At 40.1% G+C, this 20,064-nt stretch overlaps 1 non-coding gene across 1 annotated transcript; it reads right to left on the bottom strand.

The window, feature by feature from the left end:
- Positions 1-19,776: 19,776 nt before the first annotated feature.
- Trnak-uuu (transfer RNA lysine (anticodon UUU)) lies at positions 19,777-19,849 on the bottom strand. The gene has a single exon. It is a non-coding gene; the product is annotated as a tRNA-Lys (tRNA).
- Between the last annotated feature and the right edge of the window lie 215 nt (positions 19,850-20,064).

Below are 20,064 nucleotides of genomic sequence, written 5' to 3'. Positions count from 1 at the left end.
TCAAAATTTAAAATACATGATTTACAAGCATAACAACAAATATTTTGATTCATTGATCCCTTCTTTTTTGACGAAACGATGTAAAGAAAAGCTCTCAGACCCTATTGTGTAATTTTATTTTTTTTACTCCACCTGAGTTATACTAAACAGTTCAACGGAAAACGAATCGTAAAGACGGAAAAAAATCGTTCTTCAAATTTCTACACATCCTTTCCAAATGCGTCATACTAATCCTGGTGAAAGCGCGTAAAATACTCAAAAACTGTACCACTAAGTAAATGGAGTGCCCGCAGGGTAAATAGAGTTGCCATGTATGCACCATTAAATTTGAATCAAAATACTCGCTTGACGGTAATCACAAAAAGTATGTGTTGTACTTAGACAGCTAGGCTCTCGGATGTTGAGAGAAACACGAAACTCGCGAGACCTTCTGGACACAACTGTATTCTACTGTCAAATATATACAAGGTGAAGTCATAACAATGTTTTTAATGAGTTAGTGCGTTGGAAGTTACATCCCTAGCTGACTTCCAGTGAAAGCTTGGTGACATTCGTTTCAGTGGACGCGAAGTTATTGCGTCTGAAGTGTCAGAATGTTCGTGTCATCGGTACAAAGAGCTAATATCAAATCTTGTTTTAAAATCGGTAAAATGTTTACCGAAACATTTGAACTGATGAAAAAAGTTTGTAGCGAGGATTGTCTATCTCGCACTAGAGTTCATGAGTGATTTACCCGTTTCAGAGATGCCCACGTAGGCGCTGGATCTTCATTTGCTGCGGTATGTCGATGTCGTCGTAAAGCTCATACAGCTCATTGTTTCATCGCCTGCGATATTCGCCGTCACGAACAAAGGTTGAAAAATCTTCTTCGAAGTGCTGAACCCTCAAACCTCAATTCAATCATCGAGCTCTACGACGTCACCTACACAATTTGCACACTCCAACCCTCCATCATCATCTATATCATCCTCCTCTCCAACTCTAGAAGAAATATAATGTGCCATTGAAGAGCTCAAACCCGGAAAAGCTTGAACTCGAATTAACATAAACAGCAGGTCGAATTCCGCACAAACACGTCCTGCTCTGATCATATCGTCGCTCTCCGCATATTATTAGAGTAAATCAACTCCAGAAAAAGTCATCAGCATTATCAAAACTCAGTGGTACTCATGCCAATTTGAATGTTCAGTTAATTGTTGACAGCTGCTTTGCTTGCAAGTGTTGCGGCTCGTCTTCGATTTTTACCTATTCAAAAATATGGATCAAATAACCTGTATCAAATTTTGTGTGAAAAACGAAATAAGTGCGGGGATGCATTCCGAATGTTGACTATGTCATACAGAGAAATAACTTTGGTCCAGCAACGATTATCGGTGGTACAAAATGTTCTTAGAAAGCCGAGAAGATGTGAACTACGAAAAGCGTGCCGGACGCCCGAGCACTTCAACAGCAGACGAAAAAATTGATGAAGTGAAGAAAATGGTATTGGCTAAACGTCGAATCATCGTTAGAGAAGTTGCTGAGGATCTAGACATATCGATTGGCTTGTACCATTTGATTTTTTTTCAATGAAACTGCTCAATTTCGACCAAAAGCAGCATCGCATGAACATTGCTAATCAGATGTTGGACTCTGTCCGCGACAACCCAAATTTGCTCCAGAGGGTCATAACTGGTTGATGGTTATGACATGGAAACCAAAGCTCAATCATCTCAATGGAAGCTGTCGCTCGAACCAAGACCGAAAAAGGCGCGTCAAGTTCGGTCGTATGTAAAAGTTTTGCCTACCGTTTTCTTCGATTGCAGCGATTGCGGGGACGTTGTACATCATGAGTTCTTGCCACAGAGTAAAACGGCCAACAAGGAATATTACCTGCAAATTAGGCGCAATTTGCGCGAAGCAATCCGCCAGAAACGTACGGATTTGTGGAAGAACAAAAAATGGCTCTTGCATCACTATAACGCCCCTGCTCACACGTCGTTGCTTGTGCGCGACTTTTTTACCAAAAGCAACACACTAATGCGGCCGCCGTAGCCGAATGGGTTGGTGCGTGATTACCATTCGGAATTCACAGAGAGGTCGTTGGTTCGAATCTCGGTGAAAGCAAAAGTAATAAAAACATTTTTCTAATAGCGGTCGCCCCTCGGCAGGCAATGGCAAACCTCCGAGTGTAATTCTGCCATGAAAAAGCTCCTCATAAAAATATATATCTGCCGTTCGGAGTCGGCTTGAAACTGTAGGTCCCTCCATTTGTGGAACAACATCAAGACGCACACCACAAATCGGAGGAGGAGCTCGGCCAAACACCTAACAGAAGTGTACGCGCCAATTATTTATTTATTTATTTTTTTTTAACACACTAATGAGGCCACAGCTACCGTATCCCACAGATCTGGCCCCCTGTGACTTTTTCTTGTTCCAAAACTGAAGAGGCCCATGAAAGGACGACGCTACACTACGATTGACGAGATAAAGACGGCATCGAAGGAGGAGCTGAACCAGATAAAAAAATGATTTTTTGAAGTGCTTCTAAGATTGAAAAAAAATGTTGGCACAAGTGCATAATACCTCATGGGGATTACTTTGAAGTGGACAAAATAGATATTAAGGAATAAATAAATAATTTTTGAAAAATCAGAAAAATTCGCTATACTTTTGGAATACACATCGTATATCAATAACTAACAAATGATAAGAGAATGCAAGACAGGGGCCATATGAAAGCTGAATGTATAAAAAAAAAAAAAAATTGGTGGGTACAATTCTGTTAGGTGTTTGGCCGAGCTCCTCCTCCTATTTGTGGTGTGCGTCTTGATGTTGTTCCACAAATGGAGGGACATACAGTTTCAAGCCGACTCCGAACGGCAGATATTTTTATGAGGAGCTTTTTCATGGCAGAAATACACTCGGAGGTTTGCCATTGCCTGCCGAGGGGCGACCGCTATTAGAAAAATGTTTTTTTTTATTAATTTTGCTTTCACCGAGATTCGAACCAACGACCTCTCTGTGAATTCCGAATGGTAATCTGAATGTATAATTAATAATATTAATTCAAGTGTTGTCTTGAAGGCCACAAACTTCTTTCTTTATTTCGTAAATTGCGCCATAGAATATGCCTATTGTTGGTTAGGAGTTTATATGTTTTGCACCTGTTCTGAGACTTTACTTTACACAGTATTCCCTGTAGGAATCGCAGCACTTACATAAGTATGTAGAAAAGTGTGATAATTGCTTGGCAATAATCTAATGCTTAACTGGTTTAAAGCACGTTTTTAACACGTCTGGTTGTAAATAGACCAAAATGCAACAGTATGTTGTTCAATTTTTATATATATACATACATATACATATATACTTATATATGCAAAAGTCTACCAAAGAACGAACGCGACTATGTTAAGTGTCAATTAGGATTGGCATGGAATCCAATTTTAAAACTAAGCACAAATGAAACATGAAAAACACGAAAGTAGGTATGCAGTAAAAAGCAGGAAGACAAAAGTAAAAGCTCAGAATGACTCACCCACAGATTAAGTCACCCAATGACAAGGCGAAGATGGTCACGAGCGAAAGACCTGAAGGGAAATACTACGAGTGCATGAACACGTTATAATGGGCTTATACACGTAAAGTGTGCGCTGGACAAAGCCAACCAAAAAAAAAAAAAAAACGGAAAACAAGACTATAAAAATACAAATAAAAGTAGAGTCTAAAAGTGCACCGACTAAAGATAATTGCGACGAAGAGGGTGACGCCTTGTACAGTTTGTGAAATCGGCCAGAAAACAAGCTGCCAACACGGACGACCACTGCAAGTTGTACAAGTATAAAGAGAAGATAGCATGCAAGAAAATACCCCCAATGGCCAGCGAGCAGGAAGCGGCATGCGAAGGCAGAGCCAGTGTGGATGCCACAATGTCAGACAAATCAAAAGACCATTTAATCCGCAAACACGACACTGTGGAAGCCCTCAAAATGTCAACTTCAACCGTAATCTGTACGACAAGCAGCCAGTACTTTGGGGCAGAGAGCGTTGGGGCGTTGGGGCGTTGTTGTAGATGCGGAAAACAGCAAAAGGAAATAGTTGAATTGTCAGCAAAGTGAAGGCAAGTGATATCGAGAGCATTGTGTTGGTGCAGGGAAGGATGTAGGAAACATATTTCTAATATATGTATGTATTTGATAGCATGCATACCTAGGTGCATATGTATATGCTGACACTTTTGTGGCGCAAGCTAAATGAAAATGCTGAAATTTGCGCCAGGCAAAGAGACTGGATGAGTGTGAGCAGTATTTAGTTAATTGAGGGTCGAAAGTAAGTGAAATGGTAGAAATTCGGCAGCTGCTGTTGAGGCAATGAAACCAACCACAAAACAAATTTGCCAAATGGCAAAAGCATTTCCGTTTCCACTCGACCGGTCGGTCAGTGATAGTACCAGTGTAATGTGGCTTTTAAAAGTGGTAAGAAAAATTAAGTGCTATAGAAAACGATGTAAATAAAACGAATGTAAAGGTTGCTGGGCATAATGGAGGAAAGGAGTTTACTAGTAGATCTCAGAAATCTTCTGATGACACAGAAGTGGAAATAGTTGCAAGTAAAATATATGAGACCCAAACTGGTTTAACGACACTACCCTCAACGTCCAAGCAAATACGCTGACTATGTACGCTGATAGACAGGCTGCTTTTAGATTACTTAGCTGTCTAAATATTCTAAAGGATGGTTAAGTTTTAAGGGCCGGTGTTGATTTTGAATAAAATAACATTTTTTTAGGAAATTATTGTCATTTCTCTTTATTATGAGAGTACTGGTAGGGCTATATTACGAATGGAATAAAATATTGGCCAAATGGCCGCCGCGGCCTAAGCGGTACACCTCCATCCGATGGTCCAAATTTTCGATCGCGCTGAGACATAATTGAGGTTCTATGCCGTTAATGTGCCGAATTATCTCATCCTTTAGCTCTTGAATTGTTGCTGGCTTATCGACGTACACCTTTTTTTTCAAATAACCCCAAAGAAAGATGTCCAACGGTGTCGTTGACGTTTAGGTGTGGTTCACATTCAACATTGACCCTTGAAATTTAACCACCCTTTCTATGCATGGAATGGAGGTGTTACCGTAAAGACAGGACGTTAAATCGCTCACAGCTTTGATAATAGAAGATTCATCGGCCTCTTTGTGACCGGGTTCATCCCTCGCTACTGTCTGGTAAGTACATGCGAATAGAATGGGTTTAGTAGCATACGCCTTTTGCTGCAGTTGCTGTGGCAGTGAGGAAATTGAGCGCTAAGAATATTAACTTTTTTCTAGAGAAGTCAAGCCGACTTTATTTACACCAAAACTTCGTTAACCATCTGCCGGACCCGACAGTTCATAAGTTGTTCGCTCTATTAAACGATGAAATTTATTCTACTTCTACGATACCGTTCCTTGATCTGAACGCGCATTCTGGACCCAAGCTTCGCGCCTTTCTGGATATGGGTACCGCTATAAACAAACTCCAACCTTCAAAAGTAATATGTGATTACATACGCAGCGCCGATCTGAGCAAATACGAAAAAATTTATTATAAAAGGAATAAGAACCACATATAGACTAAACTCGCATAGAGTAGCGAGCGCTTATCGCGCGGGGTCAGACGATACCATAGCAATTATATTGAGGAAAATCCCTACAGATTTCTCGGTCAAAGCTCTGCAGGGCTGTATAAGAGATACTGCCCGGTGTCATTAAAGAAAAGAGGCAGCGAACCATCAGAGAGTGGCAGCAGCGCTGGAACCTTTCAACAAATGGTCGTTGGGCGCACAAACTAATACCAGACATAGCCAAAAGGTATCGAAAGGGGAAGTTGACTTCTACATACGTGATGCAACAGCTGATCTGTGACGGTTGTTTTAAAGTGTATCTTCCCCGCTTTAATTTGGAAAATGACCCCCCTCTTGCTTGATCTGCCCTGATGAACCAAAGAATGCAAGGCATGTGCTATTTCTAGGCCCGCGTTTTGACACCAAAAAATAAGACATTCGCAGAGTTTTCGGCAAGCATTTTACGGGGCCAAGCCATATGACGCAAATGTGCAATAAACCTGCAAAATGATGCACATTAAGTGGGGTCGCAAGACGAATACCGGACAGATTATAGTACTGATTTTAACCGCAAGGTTCCGAGAGGAGCTACCGTTTGGACAAGAGGAGGTTTTAGTTCGAGTTAAAGTCCCACACTGACGGCAACAATAGTCACCTAAGCTTTTTGATGCTTTCCTCCAAGTTAAAAAAAAACAGAAGCAATATAATAATGATTGTTCACGAGGAGCTCAGAAGAAATGAAATAATGCATTTATGAAATAATTTATTCACGACTTTCTTGCTTTCCAAGAGCGTAAATACCCTTTGCAAGTGTTAAGGAGGAGCATCTGCAGGGTTCGGCACTCGAAAGGTAGCCAACTTCAGACCGCTCGCGCAACAGATGCACGGGCATCAGCTCTCTGTTAGTTGGCTAAATAACAGCCCAGAGTATTATTTACAAGCGCGCGGAAGCATTTTGCCGAGAGTAAACGCGAAAAAAGAAAATCAGTAATGAATTTCAAGCGTAATAGTGTGATTGCATTATAATTGGCTAGATAATCACAACCAGCGATTGTTCGCGAGCTCGAGCACCTTAAAGTAAATAAAGTTCTGGTTTATCGCATCATCACTCGTTACAATGATACTGGTAGCATCACGAAACGTCATGGGGGTAGTCATCAAAAGACTGCGACGTCCCATGAAATGGTTCCAAAAGTAAAGAAGCAACTTGAGCGAAGTCCCCGACGAAGTGCCAAACAAATGGCGAAAGAACTGAAAATATCTGACCATAGCATCCCCCGTATACTGAAAAATGATCTTAAAGTCAAGCCTTACAAGATCCAAAAGGCGCATAATTTCACACCAAAGCAGCAACAAGTCAGACTTGAGATAACGTTGGGACAGGACTCCGCACCATCTCACAAAGCTCGAATGAACCAAGAATAGCTAAAAAACAACGTTCCGAGCTTCATCTTCGTCGTTTATACAATGGCTCTGAAATTCACCAGACGTTAATCCTCTTTGGGACATTTTGTAGAGCAAGGTCCGAACTAAAAGATTCAACAGTCTCGAGGCGCTGAAAAAAGCCAGTGTCTGTGAGTTGGCCAAAATACGAAGTCACATTTGGGTAGCTTTCGATTCGTTTCTGAACCGTCTCAAGATCATAATCAAGGCTAAAGGTGGTCATATTGAGCAAATTGATTTTTAATTTTGTATTATTTCCACATAGTTTTTACTTTGAATTGAATAAAAGTAACTTTTCGAACTAAATTTATGGCCTTTTTAATTGGTTACACATCGAGTGCCGGACCCTGTAATAAACTTTTGTTACGTAAATCATGATGGGATCATACAGATGAAGAGCCTTGCGGTTGTACGTCTCCTCTAAATGGACGATTAATTTTTACTGGAAGTTTTTCGAAGCAAAAAAGTACACGCCGCATTGCTTTTCTTGGTCGAGAGGCTACCTTCTTATTTATTTTCTCATTTAGGTATCCAACCAGATGCATTGCACTTCATTTACAGATAAAACTGTGAGACTTACACAAACATCGAATAAAATTTGGAATCTTTCAACTATGCACATTTTTAACGATATGAAAATTCTGCCACTCGCCTATATTTGATGATAATATATTTGGAGGCGACACACTGTGCGATGACCGCTTGATTATTTTTAATGTTTTTTAATAAAATATAATATTATATATAATCAAATGGCTGATATGGAACTGCGGCATAAGTTTTAGCAGGCACATATTCTGGGTATCATTCCAGGCAAGCGAATACATTGTTTTCCATTTCAGTTTGTTAGTTTCCTAAGTATTAATAAACACTGGTCCAGTGACAACCTGCTCGACAACCTCATACCCTGCCACCTTTAATCCGCTCCGATAACAAATGGTTGCTTAAAATGCATTAGAGCCAAGTTAACACTTCATGTCGCGATGTTTTGTTACTCAAGATTTGTTGTTGGCACATGGCTTGCGACTACACTTGGTGTGATTGAGGCTGGCTGCTGGCAAAAAAGACGTGCCACTTTGGCTTAACATCGACACATCCCTGGCCTCTGCAACATTCATTCAGACATTCAGCACACACATGTCGCAACAAAGGCGAATTAAAATGTCTAAGCGGCAACACCTACTAACTACATATCCACACTCGTATTTGTATATACGTATGTATGTGCATTAAAGAAATTCTTGGAGGCAACAAATGCTCTGCTGACAGCCATACAAGTCGCTCGACACATCTCAATGCGCGCGGCAGAGCATTGCAAGGCAGAAGCTGTTTCTTTGGTGGTGCTACATCTCTACTGCTTACGCGGGAATTTCTGCTAACATACTTCAAACGTGTACATGTACATACACATACATGTTTGCACGTGTATGCATACTACATATGTAGTGTCTAGAATCGTGTAGGTACTAGAAAAAGGTATAGCCAACCATACGATAGCAGCCACATACATACATATATGGCTAAGAATGTGTAAAAGCTTGTGTATTAAATGTCGCAAATGTGATTAGCAGGGATTAGGGCAAATGTCGGTTGCCGATTGCTACTAGTGAACTTAGAGAACCCACTGGCTAGTGAGTGGTGTGGCTGTTGGATTTCAAATAAACGCACACGACGTATCAGCAAAGAACTGGATATGTATGCACTTAGGAACAGTTACAGTTACATTGTGGGTCTCTTGCAGCATTGGAGGCTAAATATATCTAAATATCTACCCTAAGCTGTTTAGTGATTCTCTAACTCATCTAAAGCTAAGCCCGGGAAACGTGCTGTTTCGACAGGTTGGGTCTAGGGGAGAGGGGAGAGGGGTGTTGGATGAGTGGGTTTTGAGGGGCATGTGAAAAGGTGGTTAGTGTCGTGCGGGGTGTCTTCACATGCAGGACATATGTTTGGTATGTCGCGGTCAATTCTGTATAAGTAGGAGCTTAACCTGCTATAATATCCAGAACGTAATTGTGCCAGTGTTACGCGGGTCTCACGGGGAAGCAGGTGCTCTTAATCAGCTGTAGGTGGCGGTTGGACTCCGATTACGGCATTCGGTGGTCGGGAGCTTAAGAAAGTGGTGATGGTCTCCCGATAAATGTAGTTTATTGTCTGTCTAAACACTGGCTGGTCCAGTAGATGTCTGTTCGTTTCGTCCCGGATCTCGTCGGCGTAATTGAGGAGGTGTCTCCTGACGTGCCTGGGAGGCGGCTCTGGCTCAAGCAGGTGTCTGCTTGGATGCTACCGCAGGTTTCACTATTTTGCTGAGTAGTTCATTGTGCTTCTTTACTGGAAGCATTTGTGCCTCGTTGTGAAGGTGTTGAAGAGGGGACATCAGAAGGCAACCCGTCGCTGTCCGAATAGCAGTGTTTTGGCAAGTGTGGAGCTTTATACACTGCGTGTCAGTAGTTCCAGACGACCAGACAGGTGCAGCATAGTTTGGAAACGGCCGACCAATTGCCTTTAATGTTGATAGCAACAGTTCTTTGTCTTTGCCCCAAGTGCTGCCGGCAAGCGATTTGAGGACCTTGTTGCGATTTTGGACTTTAGTGGCAATTGCGGTTGTGTGCGCAGAGAAGGAGAGCAAACTGTCCAAGGCTACACCCAAAATTTTGGGATTGTTAACAGTCGGAATTGGTGTGTCATCGACTTTTACCTTGAGTTGCAGTTTGATCTCTTTTATCCAGGTGGTAAAGAGTGTCTCCGTGGACTTTGTGAAGGAAAGTTGGAGGGAGGAGGTCGGTGAGATAGTTGTTCAATTTGGCGCACAGGCCATTAATGTCATTGACCGGCGCCATTATCGTGCAGTCGTCAGCGTATGAAACTAGGGAGACTCCCTCTGGTGGTTGGGCGAGCTTCGATAGATAGAAGTTGAACAGCAATGGTAAAAGGACACTACCCTGCGAAACACCTTGCTTAATCTTCCTCTGTTTGGATGTTTGGTCTCTAAAAATCACTGACGAGTGATGATCGCTCAGATAGTTGGCAGACCACCTCGTCAGCCCTGGCGGGAGTGTCGCCTGTAAAATGTCATCTGGTAGCGTGAAATGGCGGACAGTATCGAAAGTCATCTTCAAGTCCAACGCTACGAGGACAGTCCTCTCGCAGGGGCGGTTTTGATTAAGCCCGCGGTTTATCTGGGCGTTTATGACGGTGAGTGCTGTGGTGGTGCTCTGCACTCGTCGGAAACCATGCTGATGTGGGGATGAGGCCAAGTGTTTCGTGAAGAGTGGGAAGATGAGGGCTTCAAGGGGAGTTATCTAAATTTAAGAATAAATATGAAATATTTATAAATTAGATAAGATGATTTATAGATAGATAAAGTAATAGATAATTCGTACACTTCTGTCATGTGTTTGGCCGAGCTTCTCCTCGTATTTGTTGTGTGCGCCTTGAGATACCTACAGTTTATACCGTCTCCGAACGCTTAAGGTGATGGGAACCCCCCGCCATTCAATTTCCAAACTCATCGCGGTGATCACTGGCCACTGGGTGATCGGCACTCACGCGGAGAAGCTTGGAATTCCGTACAACCCCCATTGCAGAAGCTGTGGGGATCCTACAGAGAAAGAGACTGTGGAACACTTTCTCTGCAGATGTCCGGCTTTGGCGGCTAGGCGCTTGAGATTCCTCAGCGACCCCTTTGGGGATGACTTGATGAAATTCTCCAGCCTAGATCCCTTTTCTCTCCTTCGATACATCAACAGCACTGGATGGCTGTAGACGGTCTTATCTCCTCCCTTGATCCATTCACAGGTAGTGGTCCACTTTATGGTATCAAAACGGCACGTAAGTGCTACTTGTAGCGTACCTGGGGTACTCTTGCCATCTTACCTACCTACCTATACCGTCTCCGGCCAGCAAATGAACACCTTTTTTCATAGCAAACCCTACCGAGGGTCGACCGCTATTAGAAAAAATCCCTTGTTTTGGTGTTTCATGCTCACAGTAGTGCTCACTTGGAGCACGCGCTTGCTGTATGGCAGCCTCGGAGGCCACCGAAGATTTACCGTAAATAATTTAAATTTACTCATTGCTATCAGGCCATAATGCACTGCCTTTCTATATTCCTCTAATATAGTCTATTGTGCTTGACCGCCACATCATAATCGGAGGCTTCTGATGAGTTCAGGTACTTCCTAAGGCTTTTATTCCGTATCAAAATTAGAGTCCCATTACCTAGGTGTACGAGTCTTCGCCTTTCGAGAGCTGCATATACGCAGAGGATACGTAATGGAGTTTCATCATTCACTTTGCAAAAACGACAGATGTTTATTTCTACTAGTCCTAGTTTACCATCATTCACCACATATCGAGCTCTGGTGGGGAAGAAGGTGAGATAAAGAATTTAATAGGAACCCTTTTTAATAGAGCTATTAAGACTCCTTACCGGCACATAAGCATGTAAATGGCAATAGTGTGAACACCTGAAATATGTTAAGAAACTGTTGCGGCAATGATACTCTAAAGAAGACAGCCGACAGCCGTTTACGAGTGGCATGAACGCTTCAGAATAGATCATAAGTTCATCGAGGATGTCAAAAGTAGTGGCAGGCCGTCGACATCGAAATCTGATGAAAACATCAATAAAGTGAAAAGTGAAAGAAAATTCCATCATTAAGCAAATTAAGCTGGCAGCGGACTTAAATATTACTTATGGCTGCATTCAGGACACTGTTAATCTCTAGTTAATGATTTCAGTTTGCGCGTGTTGCTGCAAAGTTAATCCCAAATAACCTGAACTGCATGCAAAAAAATGGCCGCGTTAATATCGCCAAATACATAACTTGCACGGTTGAATCCGCCCTGACATTCATCAAATGCATCATTACTGGAGATGAGACGTGGGTTTATGAGTACATCAGGCAATCCAAACATTAGGCGATTGAGTGGAGCGCTCCGAAAGAACCAAGACCAAGAAAATCACGTCGTTTGCAGTCAAAAAAGAAGTTGAAGCTCACGATTTTTATGGATTACAACGGTGCAATTTTTGCCAGAAGGTCAGACAGTTAATAATGGTCGTTATGAGATCTTTAGGTGAAGCACTTCGCGATAAAAGGAATGATTTGTAGAAATAGAACTCATGGATTTTGCACCATGATAACACACCGTCGGACAGTGCCGTTATTATCCGTTAATTTTTTACTAAGAGCGAAACGAATACCGCCCAACAGCCATCGATATCACCTGATAACGCTCCCTGCGATTTTATCTGCTTTATCGAATCAAAAAACTCCTTCGGTGAAGGTAGCTTAATGTTTTAACAGTGGAAAGGCAGTAATGGACATATCGAAGACGGCTCTGATGGCTATACCGAAAATAGTTAAAAAAATGTTTCGAGGGCTGGAACAAACGCTGGTATAAGTGCGTTGCAGTTGATGAGGAGTACTTTGAAGGCAATGATATCACTTTTGAGAAATAAACTTGTATGTATTTGGAATTTCCTGATTATATTACGGGAACTTTTTAATAAAGGTGATATTTATGAACTTAAAATGGTATATTTTACAGCGCCGGTATTGTTATTTTATAGCACTCCTTGTAAGCCCAAGTGCCCCTTTTTTTGATCGACCGCTAATTTTATTTATATATCTTAATTTCCTCGATGTAGCTGCTATTTAATATTTTGATAAATTTATTAAAATGCGTATTATGAGAATCTGTATGTGTAGCAAAATTGTTGCTAGTTTTATAGAATCCGTTGCAACACCAGACAAAAAAAAATCATTTAATACTCGCTTCTCTGCTTTCCACTTTGCAGTTTCGGCAGATCAAACGAAACTTTCTAAAATCCAAAATACCAACAAAAATAGATTTTTGAAATATTTTTGCAATTCTACGGAAATAAGCAGACACCTGAAAAACAAACGAAAATGTGACAAAGGTAATCACCAAATAAACGGGATTCGCACGACCAACTCTAAGCACAAGGTTAACGATTTACGTACATACATACATACATACATATGTACATCTCTTGAGAGGCTAATAAGCAGCAAGTATACTTAGGGGCAACATAATGAAATGTGTCATACTGCAACTTCCTAGAAAAGTTAGAAATGCGCAAGACGTGAGTAAAAGAATCATCCACAATAACAGAGACAAAAGGATAATAATTAACAAAGAGACAAAAGTGGTGTTTGACAACCTAAGCAAAAAAGCAGACGAACGCAGTAAAACGAAGCTGAGACCATCTCTTAGGTAGTCTTTGATGTTGCCGCTCATTGAAAGGCATTGTTCATTTACTTCCTTGCCAAAATAAGCATCCCACTGGCAAATATAAATACGCACACATACATACAAATGCATTTGCGAAATTTATGAATTTTCCTGCGAAATGCCATAGGTGATGAATGCATGGAGGGTAACAAAGCGTCGCAAAAGAGTGCCGAAGTCGACAACGCAATGGGTTTTCTGCGCATAAAAACATTGTGACCATAGTAAATTAGCAAACTGTTGCAAGTTGATGAGGCCGATGATGAGGGTCAAACCCAATATGCGGCTAGGTAGGCGATCCTCGAATAGCATTTACCCGTTTGTAAGTAGGTAGGGCCTGTAGGATTTCGCATTGTGTACCTACTGAGCTACCTTGTGTGCAGTTGCTGCTCTCTTGACATTATTCTCTCTAAGACCTTATATTGTCTCAATGACTTCTTTTGTTTTTATCCTTGCTGTGATTTACCCATGACGTTTAATAACACCTCTATGCCTAAGGAATTACTAGGCTAAGATGCTGCCGTCACGCAACTATGAAACGTTTCCACGGAAGTGTGAGTTCGAGTTTCGAGTTTCCTTAATTGTTTTACTTTGAAGCTACCGTTTATGATTTATAGTTGCTACATCTCTTCCTGCGCGTGTTTCCTTCATGTCCTCCGTTAATAGGCGTGTGAGTAAACAAGTAGGAGAAAAGCAGTTTTAATTGTTTTCGGGAGATGTGGGCGCAGGAGATCCTAGCTGCATTTAATCTTACCTAAAACAACATACAAACAGATTAAAGGTAGGTGTTTTCTGTTGAATGATAAATGATGGTGTGTAAAATTGAGGGTTTTGTGACTTTTCTTTTTTCTTGCACAAAATAACAAATCATTCTGGGTCTGTTAGCAATCATGAGCTCGAATGTAAAAAACGGATTAATACATTTTAATGTTAAGCCCAGGAGTAATTTTAAAGCGGACGCAAATACGCAGAAAGAATATTTCAATGAGTTAGTGAAAATATGTAGTTTCTTATGGATGCAACAGACAGACATTATTGGCCTGTAAGGTTATAATCTTTGTATTTGTAAAGAAAATGCGTTTGGAAGCCCGGTTAGCGGCAGAGATCAAAGCAACCAAAATTGGGAATTTATTCATTGTTAATATTGCATTGCACATGCAAATATGTATATGTACGTACATCTATGAAATGTATGATTTAATTCCAGGCTCGTTGCTTTATTACTTGTTAGCTTTGTGTATACTTAGTTTTATTAAATCCAACGGAAGCGTTCGAGCGCCAAAGAAAAAAGCGCGGCGGAGGCAAGCTTGGCAATTTAATTGGTATAGGGTGGGCCATGTAAAATTTGCTTTTTGAATCGGCTATAAAAAAAAAAAACTAATCAATATTTTTTGAAACTTTTTTTTATTTTGAAGATTGAACATTGTCATTTATAAATAAAAAAGAATATCGTTCAAATGACTGCCACGAGTGGCTTTACCGTAGGCCATTCGATCAACCCAATTTTTAAGCACATTTTCGATTGTTTGGGCTCCAATTTCATGAATGGCAACTTCGATTTCGTGTTGCAAAGCATCAATTGTCTCTGGATGGTCCACATAGCATTTGTCCTTAACGGCTCCCCACAAAAAATAGTCCAACGGGCTTAAATCACAGCTCCGATGCGGCCAATTGATATCGGAATTTCGGCTGATTATTCGGTTTTCAAAAACGGTAGCCAAAAGTTCGAGGTTAACTTTGGCAGTGTGACAAGTTGCAACCAAATGTCGTCCATGTCATCCCCTCAATTTTTGGAAACAACTCGTTGAGCATGTCACGGTAACGCTCGCCATTTACTGTAACCGCGGCTACTCGCTCATCTTCGAAAAAAATGGCCCGATGATGCCGGCAGACCAAAAACCGCCCCAAACAGTGACTCATTGTGGATGCATTTGCTTCTCTACAGTAACGTGTGGATTTTCTGAGCCCCAAAACCAACAATTTTGCTTATTGACGTAGCCACCGATGTGAAAATCAGAAAAGAAGAAGAAGACTCACCACTTTGGAAATAGGTTTTCAATATTTCCCAATTTTGTTCAAGCGTATAGCGTCCCATTTCGTAAATGTCAAACCTTTAAGTAATTTATGAACACATTTGACATGTCATTTGTGTTACCGTTCTCAAAAAAATAGGTGGTTCAAAAAGCAAACGCTATATGGCCCACCCTGTAGTTGGTAAAATAAAAATTAGCTGTTTGACTATTGGCATTTGATGGACAAGCGAGAAGTTTTAGTTTAAAATATTACAAAATGAAGGAAAACCTACGTAGGTAATTTTTGTAGTCAAACATTTGATATTTCTGAGATATTTTCTTCCAGTGGATAAATGAAAGATAATTTAAGCGAAGAAAACAGGTTGTTGGAGCAGGGGACTAGATGAAGAGCAGAGTGTTATTTTATATTTTTTGCCTGAGAATGTAGAAATTAAAGTACGCATATGTCTCAACGGTTTTTATTAGTTTAGATATAATTTTTGTTTTCTCGCTAGATCCGAAATATATTTTAAGTTTTTTGTTTTAAATTGAACTCACATAAAAAGGAATTATTATAAATCAACAGGAATCAAAGAGCATTACCAAATTAACAGAAATAAGTCAAAAAGGTCAACAGGTGCAGAAATAGCCAATGCGTTTGCTGAGCATATGAATATGGTGTTTCAACCCAACCCACCAACTAATGGGTTTGAATTGCCTGCAACTCAAGCCGATTTGACAAAATTTGGTAGTGAGTCTTCATCACCACTTGAATATAGTAACAATGTAATAAGAATTTCTCCGCATGAGCTAAAGTCAATAATTGAGAACGAGATGAATCCTAAAAAACACCTGGGTATGATCAAATATCTCCTAAAATGATAGTAGAGACTCCAAACTGCGCTGTTAGATTTCTCAGTGAGCTTTTTAACGCAATTCTTCAAGTTGGCCACTTGCCTTCTCAATGGGAAAAATCGACCATTATAATGACCTCGAAGCCAGAAAAAAAAGCCAAGGCAGCTTCATACAGACCTATAACGCTGCTGCGATATCTCTCCAAACTATTTGAAAAGTTGTTAAAACGAAAACTGATGCCGCATCTGCAGCAAAACAACATTATTCCAGCTCATCAGTTCGGTTTTCGTAAGAAACACAGCACAATTGAGCAAATCAATCGCATCAGCTCCGAAATGAGCAATGCTCTTGAACGACGGGCATAGTGCTCAGCCATATTTCTTGATCTAGCTCAAGTATTCGACAGAGTATGGCACGAGGGACTTGTCTACAAAATCCAACGCTCACTGCCACAAAGTTCACACAAAATGTTCGAATCTTATCTTAAAAATCGGGTGTTTATGGTAAAATATAAAAACTACCTAACAGATGAAGTCGATATTAAAGCCGGCGTACAAAAAGGGAGTGTACCTACTGGGTATTATATGTATGTAATATACACGGCTGACCTTCCGACAAACTCGCAAATATTTACATCCACGTTTGCTGACGACACTGCAATCCTTTGTCGCTCCGAGTGCCCAATAAGAGCGTCGGGTGAACTCAACAGTCATCTGAAACTCAAAGTAAAGTGGTTGGTAGACTGGCGCATCAAAGTGAATGAACAAAAGTGTAAACATGTGACTTTTACGCTAAATAGAAGCAGCAGCTCCAGTGTATATCTAAACTCCACACTCATACCTCATTCTAAAGTAGTTACATACCTTGGAGTTCGTATGGATAGGCGCCTGAAAGGCCTGAAAGATGCACATTGAGGCCAAAAGTGGGCAGATGAAGCTAAAAACGAAAGATCTTCATTGGCTAATCAGTTCCCGTTCCAGGCTAAGCCTTGATCACAGAGTAAGATGTAAGAGTCCTTCTCTACAATACAATCATCAAGCCAATCTGAACGTATGCGTCTCAACTGTGGGGTAATGCAAGTGCCAGCAATATTGCAATCATACAACGAAGGCATTGTAAAATATTAAGAATTGTTACTGGAGCGCCAATGAAAATATCCATCGATACCTAAATGTCCCATTAGTGGCAGCAGAAATAGCAGTAATTCAACAAAACTACTACCAAAAGCTGAGACAGCATCCAAATACATTGGTTCGGTCGCTGTTGCATACCGTCAATTTGTCATGTCTCAGAAGAATTGACCTTCCAACCCTGTACAACCCATAACAACCTTAACCTTCTTCAAGAAGCTGTAGGTACTATACTGTAGGTTAGGAGTCGAATCCTTATTGTTAGTATTAAGATTAATTATTAGATTCAATAAATAATAATAACAGCATAAAAAAGGGTCAACAGCAAAACACATTTGCCGAACTGCGCAGCCTCCTCATAGCTAAGCTTTCACACTCACATAAAAGGTGTCTGACTGTTTCTTCTTCTTCTGTATTAAGACAGCTTCTACAGAAATTAAAGTACGGGAGTCCTAACCTTCTAGCGTGGCTGCCTATCAGACAATGACCAATTAATACCCCTATCATTTTTCTTATAGTTTCTCTGTTAAATCTTAATAAGCTTTTTGATCGACCGCTGTTCCATTTCGACCATGTCTGTCTGCTTAATATGCATGTTGAGAGGTTTTGCCAACATGATGGTTTCACTATTTATAAGGCATAGATATCAGCGTCTTATCCGGTTGGAGATTGAGCGTTATACCGGTTCGAGCAAGTTTATCCGCCTTGCCGTTTCCTGCTATATTCCTGTGGTCTGGCACCCAGATAAGGTGCACTTTGTGGCCACCTTCCACCTGAAATACACTACAATGATCAGGTAAGTCAAATGATTGGTTTTCTCTGCGTTTGTCGGAGTAAACCCCTCCACCTACTCTGTTGTTTAGTTTTGCGCTATCTGTATAGATGTTTATATCATTTTCTTTAGCAATAAGCCCATTCTCCCATTCCTCTTTGGAAGGAAATACTGTGACGAAGGATTTATCTAAGTTGATATCCTTGGTCTTACAGAAATCCGTTGTAACAGAAATGCAGGGGAATTTTTTTAAAATTGAAGAGTGTCCTCTCTGGTTTGTTCTGAGTAGACCGATTTCTCTTAATCTTACTCTATTGGTTATAGGTTAAGCATAATGTTTAGTGCCTCTGTGGGTGTGGTCCTCAGGGTCCGGCAGATGCAAAGATTGGCCATCCTTTGTGCAAGTACCATGGTTCTTTTGATATAAATATATACAGTAATCCCCTCTAAAATGCGGTACTTTTAAAACCCTCGTATAACGTGGAATGTCCTCGTATTTTTGTACTGTAAATTATTTGTAAAGTTCATATTTAAATTTGTATTGTGTTCATAGTTTTTGAAGTGTAAGAGTACTGATTATAAAGGATTTTTCAATTGGCGCGGGTCGATTTTGGCGCCCTGTGGCAGCCATTTTGTTTTGGTGACATCTGTCAAATCTTTTGTTTATTATTCAGTTTTTTATGCCAAATCATCAAGGCAAGTTACACGATTGAACAGCACGTTCAAATGATAAAACTTTATTATCAAAATGAGTGTTCATTAATGCAAACGTTGCGCGCATTGCGCCCATTTTTCGGTAGACGTGGTGGCCCTTCCAATTTCTTATGGCCCATATTGAACCATATGGACCTAGACGACATGTGGTTCCAGCAGGACGGCGCTACGTGCCACACAGCAAACGCCATTTTATTCCATTTCAACATCTACCCGCCCTTATTGAAAACCCCTACATACATACACATATTTACTGAAAGGTAAAGAAAAATTATTTTTATAAGTATTTATTTTAAACAAAATATCTAATCCTCAGCCACGTCAATTGAAAAAGAAACAAGACCTAAGTTGAAAAGGAAATTTGTTTCTCTACAACAAAATATTTGTATTATATTTTACAATTGACCCACTGTGCTACTGTGTTAAGTGTAGTAGAAAAAGATACCCGAAATCTTAAAAATCTCGATCAAAAAAACATTCCTCGGAAAGAGTCGGGAATAGGCTAAAATCCCCCGTGGGATTACTGTATGTTTATATTGTAATATCGATACATCCAATTGTCAATTGATTTCACTTCTACTTGAGTTTTAAATAAATAAAAAAAAATTCATAAAAACGTAATATACATTTTTTTCTTTAAAATACTTTAAAAAATACTTAATTATGGCCCAAAATACCTCTATAAAGAATTTGCATACCCTTAATACAAAATACAGAATTTCGAACCATAAAAACTGAGGCTGTTTAGAATTAGTTTCACATATACTCCAGAATTTCTACTCTAAAGAATATAAGAATATTGCGATGTAGAATTAAGGAGCGCTTCCATTGCTGCTACAACAACAACAACTGCTTGTACCTATGTAAAAAAATTCTTGTAATTGTGAAAAAATACTAATATCATAATTGAATGCAAAGGCTTTTTGTTAAAATTTAAACCAGTTCCGTTAATTTAAGAAAACTACAATAAAATAAATAAATTAAAAAAATTAAACAAAAAATAAATCCGCCCGAGCAGGGACTTGAACCCTGGACCCTTGGATTAAAAGTCCAATGCTCTACCGACTGAGCTACCCGGGCAAGTAAAATTCACTTGGATTATTAGTAACAACACTCGGAAATTAATTCATTTTATGATAAGCCCTTAAAATCTCTACTAAAAGTTAGAAAATAATTGATTGATAAATAAAAATTAGTAATTATGTAATTATGAAATAGATGAAAACAGTGAATCGTCATGAAACTGTATGCATATATATACACGAGTATACATACCCAAGTTCATGTGTGCTGAT

This window comes from Anastrepha ludens, chromosome 5, assembly GCF_028408465.1.
Source record: "Anastrepha ludens isolate Willacy chromosome 5, idAnaLude1.1, whole genome shotgun sequence".
Taxonomy (NCBI): domain Eukaryota; kingdom Metazoa; phylum Arthropoda; class Insecta; order Diptera; family Tephritidae; genus Anastrepha; species Anastrepha ludens.
This window is presented reverse-complemented; position numbering and strand designations above follow the sequence as displayed.